The 10,239-nt window shown below is 49.1% G+C and overlaps 19 non-coding genes across 19 annotated transcripts; all 19 read right to left on the reverse strand.

Annotated features, from left to right (window-relative positions):
- Positions 1–20: 20 nt before the first annotated feature.
- Trnas-cga (transfer RNA serine (anticodon CGA)) lies at positions 21–102 on the reverse strand. The gene has a single exon. It is a non-coding gene; the product is annotated as a tRNA-Ser (tRNA).
- Positions 103–240: 138 nt separating this feature from the next.
- Positions 241–313, reverse strand: Trnak-uuu (transfer RNA lysine (anticodon UUU)). The gene has a single exon. It is a non-coding gene; the product is annotated as a tRNA-Lys (tRNA).
- A 539-nt stretch (positions 314–852) lies between these two features.
- On the reverse strand, positions 853–925 carry Trnaf-gaa (transfer RNA phenylalanine (anticodon GAA)). Its single transcript has one exon. It is a non-coding gene; the product is annotated as a tRNA-Phe (tRNA).
- Positions 926–1,536: 611 nt separating this feature from the next.
- On the reverse strand, positions 1,537–1,618 carry Trnas-uga (transfer RNA serine (anticodon UGA)). Its single transcript has one exon. It is a non-coding gene; the product is annotated as a tRNA-Ser (tRNA).
- Positions 1,619–2,311: 693 nt separating this feature from the next.
- Trnas-cga (transfer RNA serine (anticodon CGA)) lies at positions 2,312–2,393 on the reverse strand. Its single transcript has one exon. It is a non-coding gene; the product is annotated as a tRNA-Ser (tRNA).
- A 138-nt stretch (positions 2,394–2,531) lies between these two features.
- Trnak-uuu (transfer RNA lysine (anticodon UUU)) lies at positions 2,532–2,604 on the reverse strand. The gene has a single exon. It is a non-coding gene; the product is annotated as a tRNA-Lys (tRNA).
- Positions 2,605–3,143: 539 nt separating this feature from the next.
- Positions 3,144–3,216, reverse strand: Trnaf-gaa (transfer RNA phenylalanine (anticodon GAA)). The gene has a single exon. It is a non-coding gene; the product is annotated as a tRNA-Phe (tRNA).
- Positions 3,217–3,827: 611 nt separating this feature from the next.
- Positions 3,828–3,909, reverse strand: Trnas-uga (transfer RNA serine (anticodon UGA)). Its single transcript has one exon. It is a non-coding gene; the product is annotated as a tRNA-Ser (tRNA).
- Positions 3,910–4,601: 692 nt separating this feature from the next.
- On the reverse strand, positions 4,602–4,683 carry Trnas-cga (transfer RNA serine (anticodon CGA)). The gene has a single exon. It is a non-coding gene; the product is annotated as a tRNA-Ser (tRNA).
- Positions 4,684–4,821: 138 nt separating this feature from the next.
- Positions 4,822–4,894, reverse strand: Trnak-uuu (transfer RNA lysine (anticodon UUU)). Its single transcript has one exon. It is a non-coding gene; the product is annotated as a tRNA-Lys (tRNA).
- A 539-nt stretch (positions 4,895–5,433) lies between these two features.
- Trnaf-gaa (transfer RNA phenylalanine (anticodon GAA)) lies at positions 5,434–5,506 on the reverse strand. Its single transcript has one exon. It is a non-coding gene; the product is annotated as a tRNA-Phe (tRNA).
- A 611-nt stretch (positions 5,507–6,117) lies between these two features.
- Trnas-uga (transfer RNA serine (anticodon UGA)) lies at positions 6,118–6,199 on the reverse strand. The gene has a single exon. It is a non-coding gene; the product is annotated as a tRNA-Ser (tRNA).
- Positions 6,200–6,890: 691 nt separating this feature from the next.
- Trnas-cga (transfer RNA serine (anticodon CGA)) lies at positions 6,891–6,972 on the reverse strand. Its single transcript has one exon. It is a non-coding gene; the product is annotated as a tRNA-Ser (tRNA).
- A 138-nt stretch (positions 6,973–7,110) lies between these two features.
- Positions 7,111–7,183, reverse strand: Trnak-uuu (transfer RNA lysine (anticodon UUU)). The gene has a single exon. It is a non-coding gene; the product is annotated as a tRNA-Lys (tRNA).
- A 539-nt stretch (positions 7,184–7,722) lies between these two features.
- On the reverse strand, positions 7,723–7,795 carry Trnaf-gaa (transfer RNA phenylalanine (anticodon GAA)). The gene has a single exon. It is a non-coding gene; the product is annotated as a tRNA-Phe (tRNA).
- Positions 7,796–8,406: 611 nt separating this feature from the next.
- Trnas-uga (transfer RNA serine (anticodon UGA)) lies at positions 8,407–8,488 on the reverse strand. The gene has a single exon. It is a non-coding gene; the product is annotated as a tRNA-Ser (tRNA).
- A 690-nt stretch (positions 8,489–9,178) lies between these two features.
- Positions 9,179–9,260, reverse strand: Trnas-cga (transfer RNA serine (anticodon CGA)). The gene has a single exon. It is a non-coding gene; the product is annotated as a tRNA-Ser (tRNA).
- A 138-nt stretch (positions 9,261–9,398) lies between these two features.
- Positions 9,399–9,471, reverse strand: Trnak-uuu (transfer RNA lysine (anticodon UUU)). Its single transcript has one exon. It is a non-coding gene; the product is annotated as a tRNA-Lys (tRNA).
- A 539-nt stretch (positions 9,472–10,010) lies between these two features.
- Trnaf-gaa (transfer RNA phenylalanine (anticodon GAA)) lies at positions 10,011–10,083 on the reverse strand. Its single transcript has one exon. It is a non-coding gene; the product is annotated as a tRNA-Phe (tRNA).
- Positions 10,084–10,239: the final 156 nt, after the last annotated feature.

Consider the following 10,239-nt stretch of genomic DNA (forward strand, 5'->3'; position numbering starts at 1 on the left):
CCTCTTTACGCAAAATCGCACGCAGCCGGTAGGATTCGAACCTACGCTCCCAGAGGGAATCTGATTTCGAGTCAGACGCCTTAACCACTCGGCCACGACTGCCGTTAGCGCGGTGTTCTCCCGACACATGCAACTGCTACCGTATAAAACGCTGTGGTGTCAGAAAACGGCGTAGCTGCATTATTTTCCGTAGCGTTTCCACCGCTACCAGACGAATCGCTACCAAAGTATTAAAATTTCCGCCCGGACAGGGACTTGAACCCTGGACCCTTAGGTTAAAAGCCTAATGCTCTACCGACTGAGCTATCCGGGCTCACACAAGGCTGCAAAATCTCCTACGATGCACAACTATACATTGACTCATGTCCTTTACTGTTGTGCAATCGCTGCATGGGGCCGTTACTAATAAAACGTCGCCTAAATGCTGTCTACAAACTTATCGCGCTAAGCCCGTAACACACTATCGAAGACTGCTGACACACGATGCAACAACAAATTGCACCAGTTGTTACGTCTCATACGTTGGAGCAGAGAATTTACGTGTTTTGTCGACACTCACTGGGCAATTGGAAAATTCACAAGCATTTCGAATGCAATGTTTCCCACGCTTTCGCTCATTTCACGGTTCCGTTGAAGACGTTCTTCACCACCTGACACAGAAAAAGGAATGCAGTCGGTAGGATATTTTTAATTCTTTTGCTTCTAAGGGAGTTAGTTATCTAGTAAGTTCCTCTTGTGGCATGCAATAGACAACCAGAACAGCTACAGGAGAGAGTCATTTTTGTTGTCAGCGGTAGTTGCATTATCACAAACGCAGAGTAATTCCATTGGCGTCGCATCAAAACGAGTACCTGCCGAAACCCGGGATCGAACCAGGGACCTTTAGATCTTCAGTCTAACGCTCTCCCAACTGAGCTATTTCGGCTGACGGCGAAGGTTGCCATTTGCATGTGTTCGTTCACTTCTGCCTCGTTGCCAATTTCACAGTCACCTTCGTCTGATAAGACACAGGGACGCTGAAGGGCGAGCAGCCGATGCAGTGAAGTTCCACACACATTTCTTCAGCTTCCGTCATCGTAACAAGCAAACATGTCGACTCGATTCGTGTGATATTGAATTCGCTGACTTGACGTGACGCCACGCTGACGCTAGAAAACCCGTGCTATATCGATGCCAGGGGCAACTCGTGTGCAGAGAACGAGACACAAGAAGGAGTGAGCCTCTCCACCATATGAGAGGCAGTATCTAGCAGATACACATGGTAAAACATTCGACTTGCGTTAGCTCATAAATTGCTACACGTCATCGTCTGCAAGCTAAAATGGACACATCTGCACTGCCCAGTGAGGCGACACTTGTACTAACACCTGGTGGACGGCTGTGAGACGAGGAGATGAGCTGCGGCTTCTGGGCGCGACTGTAACGCTGCGCCCTCGATCAAATAACACTGCACATTGCTGGTGACCCACGTGTTTAGTAGTGACGCAACTGCTAGGATGCAGCTCAACGTCCGCCTTTTGAGAGCGAGAAAATTTTCGCAGTCGGCAGGACTCGAACCTACGCTCCCAGAGGGAATCTGATTTCAAGTCAGACGCCTTAACCACTCGGCCACGACTGCCGGTGGCGGAAGCGACTCCCGACAAGTCAAACCGCCATCTTTAGAAGCAATCTGATGGCAGAAAACGGCGTGGCCTCACTCTTTGCTGTAGGGTTTCCATTAGCCGTTACGAAAGTGTACTAATTTTCGCCCAGACAGGGACTTGAACCCAGGACCCTTCGGTTGAAAACCTAACGCTCTACCGACTCAGCTATGCGGGCCCACGCACGAGCATTATCGTACAGCTGCGTGGTGTGCGAGTGTTTCGCATGTCGTAATTGCTGGCTTATGGCTCCAATGGCGACTTCACCGACTTCCCACTGACGCACCGCTGACGCTAGTTTTCTGTCGTCTTAAAACGATGGACATACCTCCAAGCAGCTGCGAGATCTTAAGAAAAGAAAAAAAAAAAAAAAAAAACGCTGCACTACTGCTTTTGCCGCACTCGAATGATTGAAATTGCGATTCTTAAAAAGAAAATGAAATTTTCGAGCACATCTGTGTACTCACCATCTCAGCGACGGCTTTCTGCAGTCCCAGCGTCAGTGCGAGGTGAACCGATAGGCACAGTAAGCAGCGGTCGTCGCGAAAACTCAGTATTCTTAAAACGGAAATTTTCGTCTTGTTGAGAATGGCGTCACTGGTTGCACCCGCATTCGCCCACGCATGTCACATGTGTGCGAAAACGTTTGCTCCTCTTTACGCAAAATCGCACGCAGCCGGTAGGATTCGAACCTACGCTCCCAGAGGGAATCTGATTTCGAGTCAGACGCCTTAACCACTCGGCCACGACTGCCGTTAGCGCGGTGTTCTCCCGACACATGCAACTGCTACCGTATAAAACGCTGTGGTGTCAGAAAACGGCGTAGCTGCATTATTTTCCGTAGCGTTTCCACCGCTACCAGACGAATCGCTACCAAAGTATTAAAATTTCCGCCCGGACAGGGACTTGAACCCTGGACCCTTAGGTTAAAAGCCTAATGCTCTACCGACTGAGCTATCCGGGCTCACACAAGGCTGCAAAATCTCCTACGATGCACAACTATACATTGACTCATGTCCTTTACTGTTGTGCAATCGCTGCATGGGGCCGTTACTAATAAAACGTCGCCTAAATGCTGTCTACAAACTTATCGCGCTAAGCCCGTAACACACTATCGAAGACTGCTGACACACGATGCAACAACAAATTGCACCAGTTGTTACGTCTCATACGTTGGAGCAGAGAATTTACGTGTTTTGTCGACACTCACTGGGCAATTGGAAAATTCACAAGCATTTCGAATGCAATGTTTCCCACGCTTTCGCTCATTTCACGGTTCCGTTGAAGACGTTCTTCACCACCTGACACAGAAAAAGGAATGCAGTCGGTAGGATATTTTTAATTCTTTTGCTTCTAAGGGAGTTAGTTATCTAGTAAGTTCCTCTTGTGGCATGCAATAGACAACCAGAACAGCTACAGGAGAGAGTCATTTTTGTTGTCAGCGGTAGTTGCATTATCACAAACGCAGAGTAATTCCATTGGCGTCGCATCAAAACGAGTACCTGCCGAAACCCGGGATCGAACCAGGGACCTTTAGATCTTCAGTCTAACGCTCTCCCAACTGAGCTATTTCGGCTGACGGCGAAGGTTGCCATTTGCATGTGTTCGTTCACTTCTGCCTCGTTGCCAATTTCACAGTCACCTTCGTCTGATAAGACACAGGGACGCTGAAGGGCGAGCAGCCGATGCAGTGAAGTTCCACACACATTTCTTCAGCTTCCGTCATCGTAACAAGCAAACATGTCGACTCGATTCGTGTGATATTGAATTCGCTGACTTGACGTGACGCCACGCTGACGCTAGAAAACCCGTGCTATATCGATGCCAGGGGCAACTCGTGTGCAGAGAACGAGACACAAGAAGGAGTGAGCCTCTCCACCATATGAGAGGCAGTATCTAGCAGATACACATGGTAAAACATTCGACTTGCGTTAGCTCATAAATTGCTACACGTCATCGTCTGCAAGCTAAAATGGACACATCTGCACTGCCCAGTGAGGCGACACTTGTACTAACACCTGGTGGACGGCTGTGAGACGAGGAGATGAGCTGCGGCTTCTGGGCGCGACTGTAACGCTGCGCCCTCGATCAAATAACACTGCACATTGCTGGTGACCCACGTGTTTAGTAGTGACGCAACTGCTAGGATGCAGCTCAACGTCCGCCTTTTGAGAGCGAGAAAATTTTCGCAGTCGGCAGGACTCGAACCTACGCTCCCAGAGGGAATCTGATTTCAAGTCAGACGCCTTAACCACTCGGCCACGACTGCCGGTGGCGGAAGCGACTCCCGACAAGTCAAACCGCCATCTTTAGAAGCAATCTGATGGCAGAAAACGGCGTGGCCTCACTCTTTGCTGTAGGGTTTCCATTAGCCGTTACGAAAGTGTACTAATTTTCGCCCAGACAGGGACTTGAACCCAGGACCCTTCGGTTGAAAACCTAACGCTCTACCGACTCAGCTATGCGGGCCCACGCACGAGCATTATCGTACAGCTGCGTGGTGTGCGAGTGTTTCGCATGTCGTAATTGCTGGCTTATGGCTCCAATGGCGACTTCACCGACTTCCCACTGACGCACCGCTGACGCTAGTTTTCTGTCGTCTTAAAACGATGGACATACCTCCAAGCAGCTGCGAGATCTTAAGAAAAGAAAAAAAAAAAAAAAAAACGCTGCACTACTGCTTTTGCCGCACTCGAATGATTGAAATTGCGATTCTTAAAAAGAAAATGAAATTTTCGAGCACATCTGTGTACTCACCATCTCAGCGACGGCTTTCTGCAGTCCCAGCGTCAGTGCGAGGTGAACCGATAGGCACAGTAAGCAGCGGTCGTCGCGAAAACTCAGTATTCTTAAAACGGAAATTTTCGTCTTGTTGAGAATGGCGTCACTGGTTGCACCCGCATTCGCCCACGCATGTCACATGTGTGCGAAAACGTTTGCTCCTCTTTACGCAAAATCGCACGCAGCCGGTAGGATTCGAACCTACGCTCCCAGAGGGAATCTGATTTCGAGTCAGACGCCTTAACCACTCGGCCACGACTGCCGTTAGCGCGGTGTTCTCCCGACACATGCAACTGCTACCGTATAAAACGCTGTGGTGTCAGAAAACGGCGTAGCTGCATTATTTTCCGTAGCGTTTCCACCGCTACCAGACGAATCGCTACCAAAGTATTAAAATTTCCGCCCGGACAGGGACTTGAACCCTGGACCCTTAGGTTAAAAGCCTAATGCTCTACCGACTGAGCTATCCGGGCTCACACAAGGCTGCAAAATCTCCTACGATGCACAACTATACATTGACTCATGTCCTTTACTGTTGTGCAATCGCTGCATGGGGCCGTTACTAATAAAACGTCGCCTAAATGCTGTCTACAAACTTATCGCGCTAAGCCCGTAACACACTATCGAAGACTGCTGACACACGATGCAACAACAAATTGCACCAGTTGTTACGTCTCATACGTTGGAGCAGAGAATTTACGTGTTTTGTCGACACTCACTGGGCAATTGGAAAATTCACAAGCATTTCGAATGCAATGTTTCCCACGCTTTCGCTCATTTCACGGTTCCGTTGAAGACGTTCTTCACCACCTGACACAGAAAAAGGAATGCAGTCGGTAGGATATTTTTAATTCTTTTGCTTCTAAGGGAGTTAGTTATCTAGTAAGTTCCTCTTGTGGCATGCAATAGACAACCAGAACAGCTACAGGAGAGAGTCATTTTTGTTGTCAGCGGTAGTTGCATTATCACAAACGCAGAGTAATTCCATTGGCGTCGCATCAAAACGAGTACCTGCCGAAACCCGGGATCGAACCAGGGACCTTTAGATCTTCAGTCTAACGCTCTCCCAACTGAGCTATTTCGGCTGACGGCGAAGGTTGCCATTTGCATGTGTTCGTTCACTTCTGCCTCGTTGCCAATTTCACAGTCACCTTCGTCTGATAAGACACAGGGACGCTGAAGGGCGAGCAGCCGATGCAGTGAAGTTCCACACACATTTCTTCAGCTTCCGTCATCGTAACAAGCAAACATGTCGACTCGATTCGTGTGATATTGAATTCGCTGACTTGACGTGACGCCACGCTGACGCTAGAAAACCCGTGCTATATCGATGCCAGGGGCAACTCGTGTGCAGAGAACGAGACACAAGAAGGAGTGAGCCTCTCCACCATATGAGAGGCAGTATCTAGCAGATACACATGGTAAAACATTCGACTTGCGTTAGCTCATAAATTGCTACACGTCATCGTCTGCAAGCTAAAATGGACACATCTGCACTGCCCAGTGAGGCGACACTTGTACTAACACCTGGTGGACGGCTGTGAGACGAGGAGATGAGCTGCGGCTTCTGGGCGCGACTGTAACGCTGCGCCCTCGATCAAATAACACTGCACATTGCTGGTGACCCACGTGTTTAGTAGTGACGCAACTGCTAGGATGCAGCTCAACGTCCGCCTTTTGAGAGCGAGAAAATTTTCGCAGTCGGCAGGACTCGAACCTACGCTCCCAGAGGGAATCTGATTTCAAGTCAGACGCCTTAACCACTCGGCCACGACTGCCGGTGGCGGAAGCGACTCCCGACAAGTCAAACCGCCATCTTTAGAAGCAATCTGATGGCAGAAAACGGCGTGGCCTCACTCTTTGCTGTAGGGTTTCCATTAGCCGTTACGAAAGTGTACTAATTTTCGCCCAGACAGGGACTTGAACCCAGGACCCTTCGGTTGAAAACCTAACGCTCTACCGACTCAGCTATGCGGGCCCACGCACGAGCATTATCGTACAGCTGCGTGGTGTGCGAGTGTTTCGCATGTCGTAATTGCTGGCTTATGGCTCCAATGGCGACTTCACCGACTTCCCACTGACGCACCGCTGACGCTAGTTTTCTGTCGTCTTAAAACGATGGACATACCTCCAAGCAGCTGCGAGATCTTAAGAAAAGAAAAAAAAAAAAAAAAACGCTGCACTACTGCTTTTGCCGCACTCGAATGATTGAAATTGCGATTCTTAAAAAGAAAATGAAATTTTCGAGCACATCTGTGTACTCACCATCTCAGCGACGGCTTTCTGCAGTCCCAGCGTCAGTGCGAGGTGAACCGATAGGCACAGTAAGCAGCGGTCGTCGCGAAAACTCAGTATTCTTAAAACGGAAATTTTCGTCTTGTTGAGAATGGCGTCACTGGTTGCACCCGCATTCGCCCACGCATGTCACATGTGTGCGAAAACGTTTGCTCCTCTTTACGCAAAATCGCACGCAGCCGGTAGGATTCGAACCTACGCTCCCAGAGGGAATCTGATTTCGAGTCAGACGCCTTAACCACTCGGCCACGACTGCCGTTAGCGCGGTGTTCTCCCGACACATGCAACTGCTACCGTATAAAACGCTGTGGTGTCAGAAAACGGCGTAGCTGCATTATTTTCCGTAGCGTTTCCACCGCTACCAGACGAATCGCTACCAAAGTATTAAAATTTCCGCCCGGACAGGGACTTGAACCCTGGACCCTTAGGTTAAAAGCCTAATGCTCTACCGACTGAGCTATCCGGGCTCACACAAGGCTGCAAAATCTCCTACGATGCACAACTATACATTGACTCATGTCCTTTACTGTTGTGCAATCGCTGCATGGGGCCGTTACTAATAAAACGTCGCCTAAATGCTGTCTACAAACTTATCGCGCTAAGCCCGTAACACACTATCGAAGACTGCTGACACACGATGCAACAACAAATTGCACCAGTTGTTACGTCTCATACGTTGGAGCAGAGAATTTACGTGTTTTGTCGACACTCACTGGGCAATTGGAAAATTCACAAGCATTTCGAATGCAATGTTTCCCACGCTTTCGCTCATTTCACGGTTCCGTTGAAGACGTTCTTCACCACCTGACACAGAAAAAGGAATGCAGTCGGTAGGATATTTTTAATTCTTTTGCTTCTAAGGGAGTTAGTTATCTAGTAAGTTCCTCTTGTGGCATGCAATAGACAACCAGAACAGCTACAGGAGAGAGTCATTTTTGTTGTCAGCGGTAGTTGCATTATCACAAACGCAGAGTAATTCCATTGGCGTCGCATCAAAACGAGTACCTGCCGAAACCCGGGATCGAACCAGGGACCTTTAGATCTTCAGTCTAACGCTCTCCCAACTGAGCTATTTCGGCTGACGGCGAAGGTTGCCATTTGCATGTGTTCGTTCACTTCTGCCTCGTTGCCAATTTCACAGTCACCTTCGTCTGATAAGACACAGGGACGCTGAAGGGCGAGCAGCCGATGCAGTGAAGTTCCACACACATTTCTTCAGCTTCCGTCATCGTAACAAGCAAACATGTCGACTCGATTCGTGTGATATTGAATTCGCTGACTTGACGTGACGCCACGCTGACGCTAGAAAACCCGTGCTATATCGATGCCAGGGGCAACTCGTGTGCAGAGAACGAGACACAAGAAGGAGTGAGCCTCTCCACCATATGAGAGGCAGTATCTAGCAGATACACATGGTAAAACATTCGACTTGCGTTAGCTCATAAATTGCTACACGTCATCGTCTGCAAGCTAAAATGGACACATCTGCACTGCCCAGTGAGGCGACACTTGTACTAACACCTGGTGGACGGCTGTGAGACGAGGAGATGAGCTGCGGCTTCTGGGCGCGACTGTAACGCTGCGCCCTCGATCAAATAACACTGCACATTGCTGGTGACCCACGTGTTTAGTAGTGACGCAACTGCTAGGATGCAGCTCAACGTCCGCCTTTTGAGAGCGAGAAAATTTTCGCAGTCGGCAGGACTCGAACCTACGCTCCCAGAGGGAATCTGATTTCAAGTCAGACGCCTTAACCACTCGGCCACGACTGCCGGTGGCGGAAGCGACTCCCGACAAGTCAAACCGCCATCTTTAGAAGCAATCTGATGGCAGAAAACGGCGTGGCCTCACTCTTTGCTGTAGGGTTTCCATTAGCCGTTACGAAAGTGTACTAATTTTCGCCCAGACAGGGACTTGAACCCAGGACCCTTCGGTTGAAAACCTAACGCTCTACCGACTCAGCTATGCGGGCCCACGCACGAGCATTATCGTACAGCTGCGTGGTGTGCGAGTGTTTCGCATGTCGTAATTGCTGGCTTATGGCTCCAATGGCGACTTCACCGACTTCCCACTGACGCACCGCTGACGCTAGTTTTCTGTCGTCTTAAAACGATGGACATACCTCCAAGCAGCTGCGAGATCTTAAGAAAAGAAAAAAAAAAAAAAAACGCTGCACTACTGCTTTTGCCGCACTCGAATGATTGAAATTGCGATTCTTAAAAAGAAAATGAAATTTTCGAGCACATCTGTGTACTCACCATCTCAGCGACGGCTTTCTGCAGTCCCAGCGTCAGTGCGAGGTGAACCGATAGGCACAGTAAGCAGCGGTCGTCGCGAAAACTCAGTATTCTTAAAACGGAAATTTTCGTCTTGTTGAGAATGGCGTCACTGGTTGCACCCGCATTCGCCCACGCATGTCACATGTGTGCGAAAACGTTTGCTCCTCTTTACGCAAAATCGCACGCAGCCGGTAGGATTCGAACCTACGCTCCCAGAGGGAATCTGATTTCGAGTCAGACGCCTTAACCACTCGGCCACGACTGCCGTTAGCGCGGTGTTCTCCCGACACATGCAACTGCTACCGTATAAAACGCTGTGGTGTCAGAAAACGGCGTAGCTGCATTATTTTCCGTAGCGTTTCCACCGCTACCAGACGAATCGCTACCAAAGTATTAAAATTTCCGCCCGGACAGGGACTTGAACCCTGGACCCTTAGGTTAAAAGCCTAATGCTCTACCGACTGAGCTATCCGGGCTCACACAAGGCTGCAAAATCTCCTACGATGCACAACTATACATTGACTCATGTCCTTTACTGTTGTGCAATCGCTGCATGGGGCCGTTACTAATAAAACGTCGCCTAAATGCTGTCTACAAACTTATCGCGCTAAGCCCGTAACACACTATCGAAGACTGCTGACACACGATGCAACAACAAATTGCACCAGTTGTTACGTCTCATACGTTGGAGCAGAGAATTTACGTGTTTTGTCGACACTCACTGGGCAATTGGAAAATTCACAAGCATTTCGAATGCAATGTTTCCCACGCTTTCGCTCATTTCACGGTTCCGTTGAAGACGTTCTTCACCACCTGACACAGAAAAAGGAATGCAGTCGGTAGGATATTTTTAATTCTTTTGCTTCTAAGGGAGTTAGTTATCTAGTAAGTTCCTCTTGTGGCATGCAATAGACAACCAGAACAGCTACAGGAGAGAGTCATTTTTGTTGTCAGCGGTAGTTGCATTATCACAAACGCAGAGTAATTCCATTGGCGTCGCATCAAAACGAGTACCTGCCGAAACCCGGGATCGAACCAGGGACCTTTAGATCTTCAGTCTAACGCTCTCCCAACTGAGCTATTTCGGCTGACGGCGAAGGTTGCCATTTGCATGTGTTCGTTCACTTCTGCCTCGTTGCCAATTTCACAGTCACCTTCGTCTGATAAGACACAGGGACGCTGAAGGGCGAGCAGCCGATGCAGTGAAGTTCCACACACATTTCTTCAGCTTCCGTCATCGTAAC

This window comes from Schistocerca cancellata, unplaced genomic scaffold, assembly GCF_023864275.1.
Source record: "Schistocerca cancellata isolate TAMUIC-IGC-003103 unplaced genomic scaffold, iqSchCanc2.1 HiC_scaffold_76, whole genome shotgun sequence".
NCBI lineage: Eukaryota > Metazoa > Arthropoda > Insecta > Orthoptera > Acrididae > Schistocerca > Schistocerca cancellata.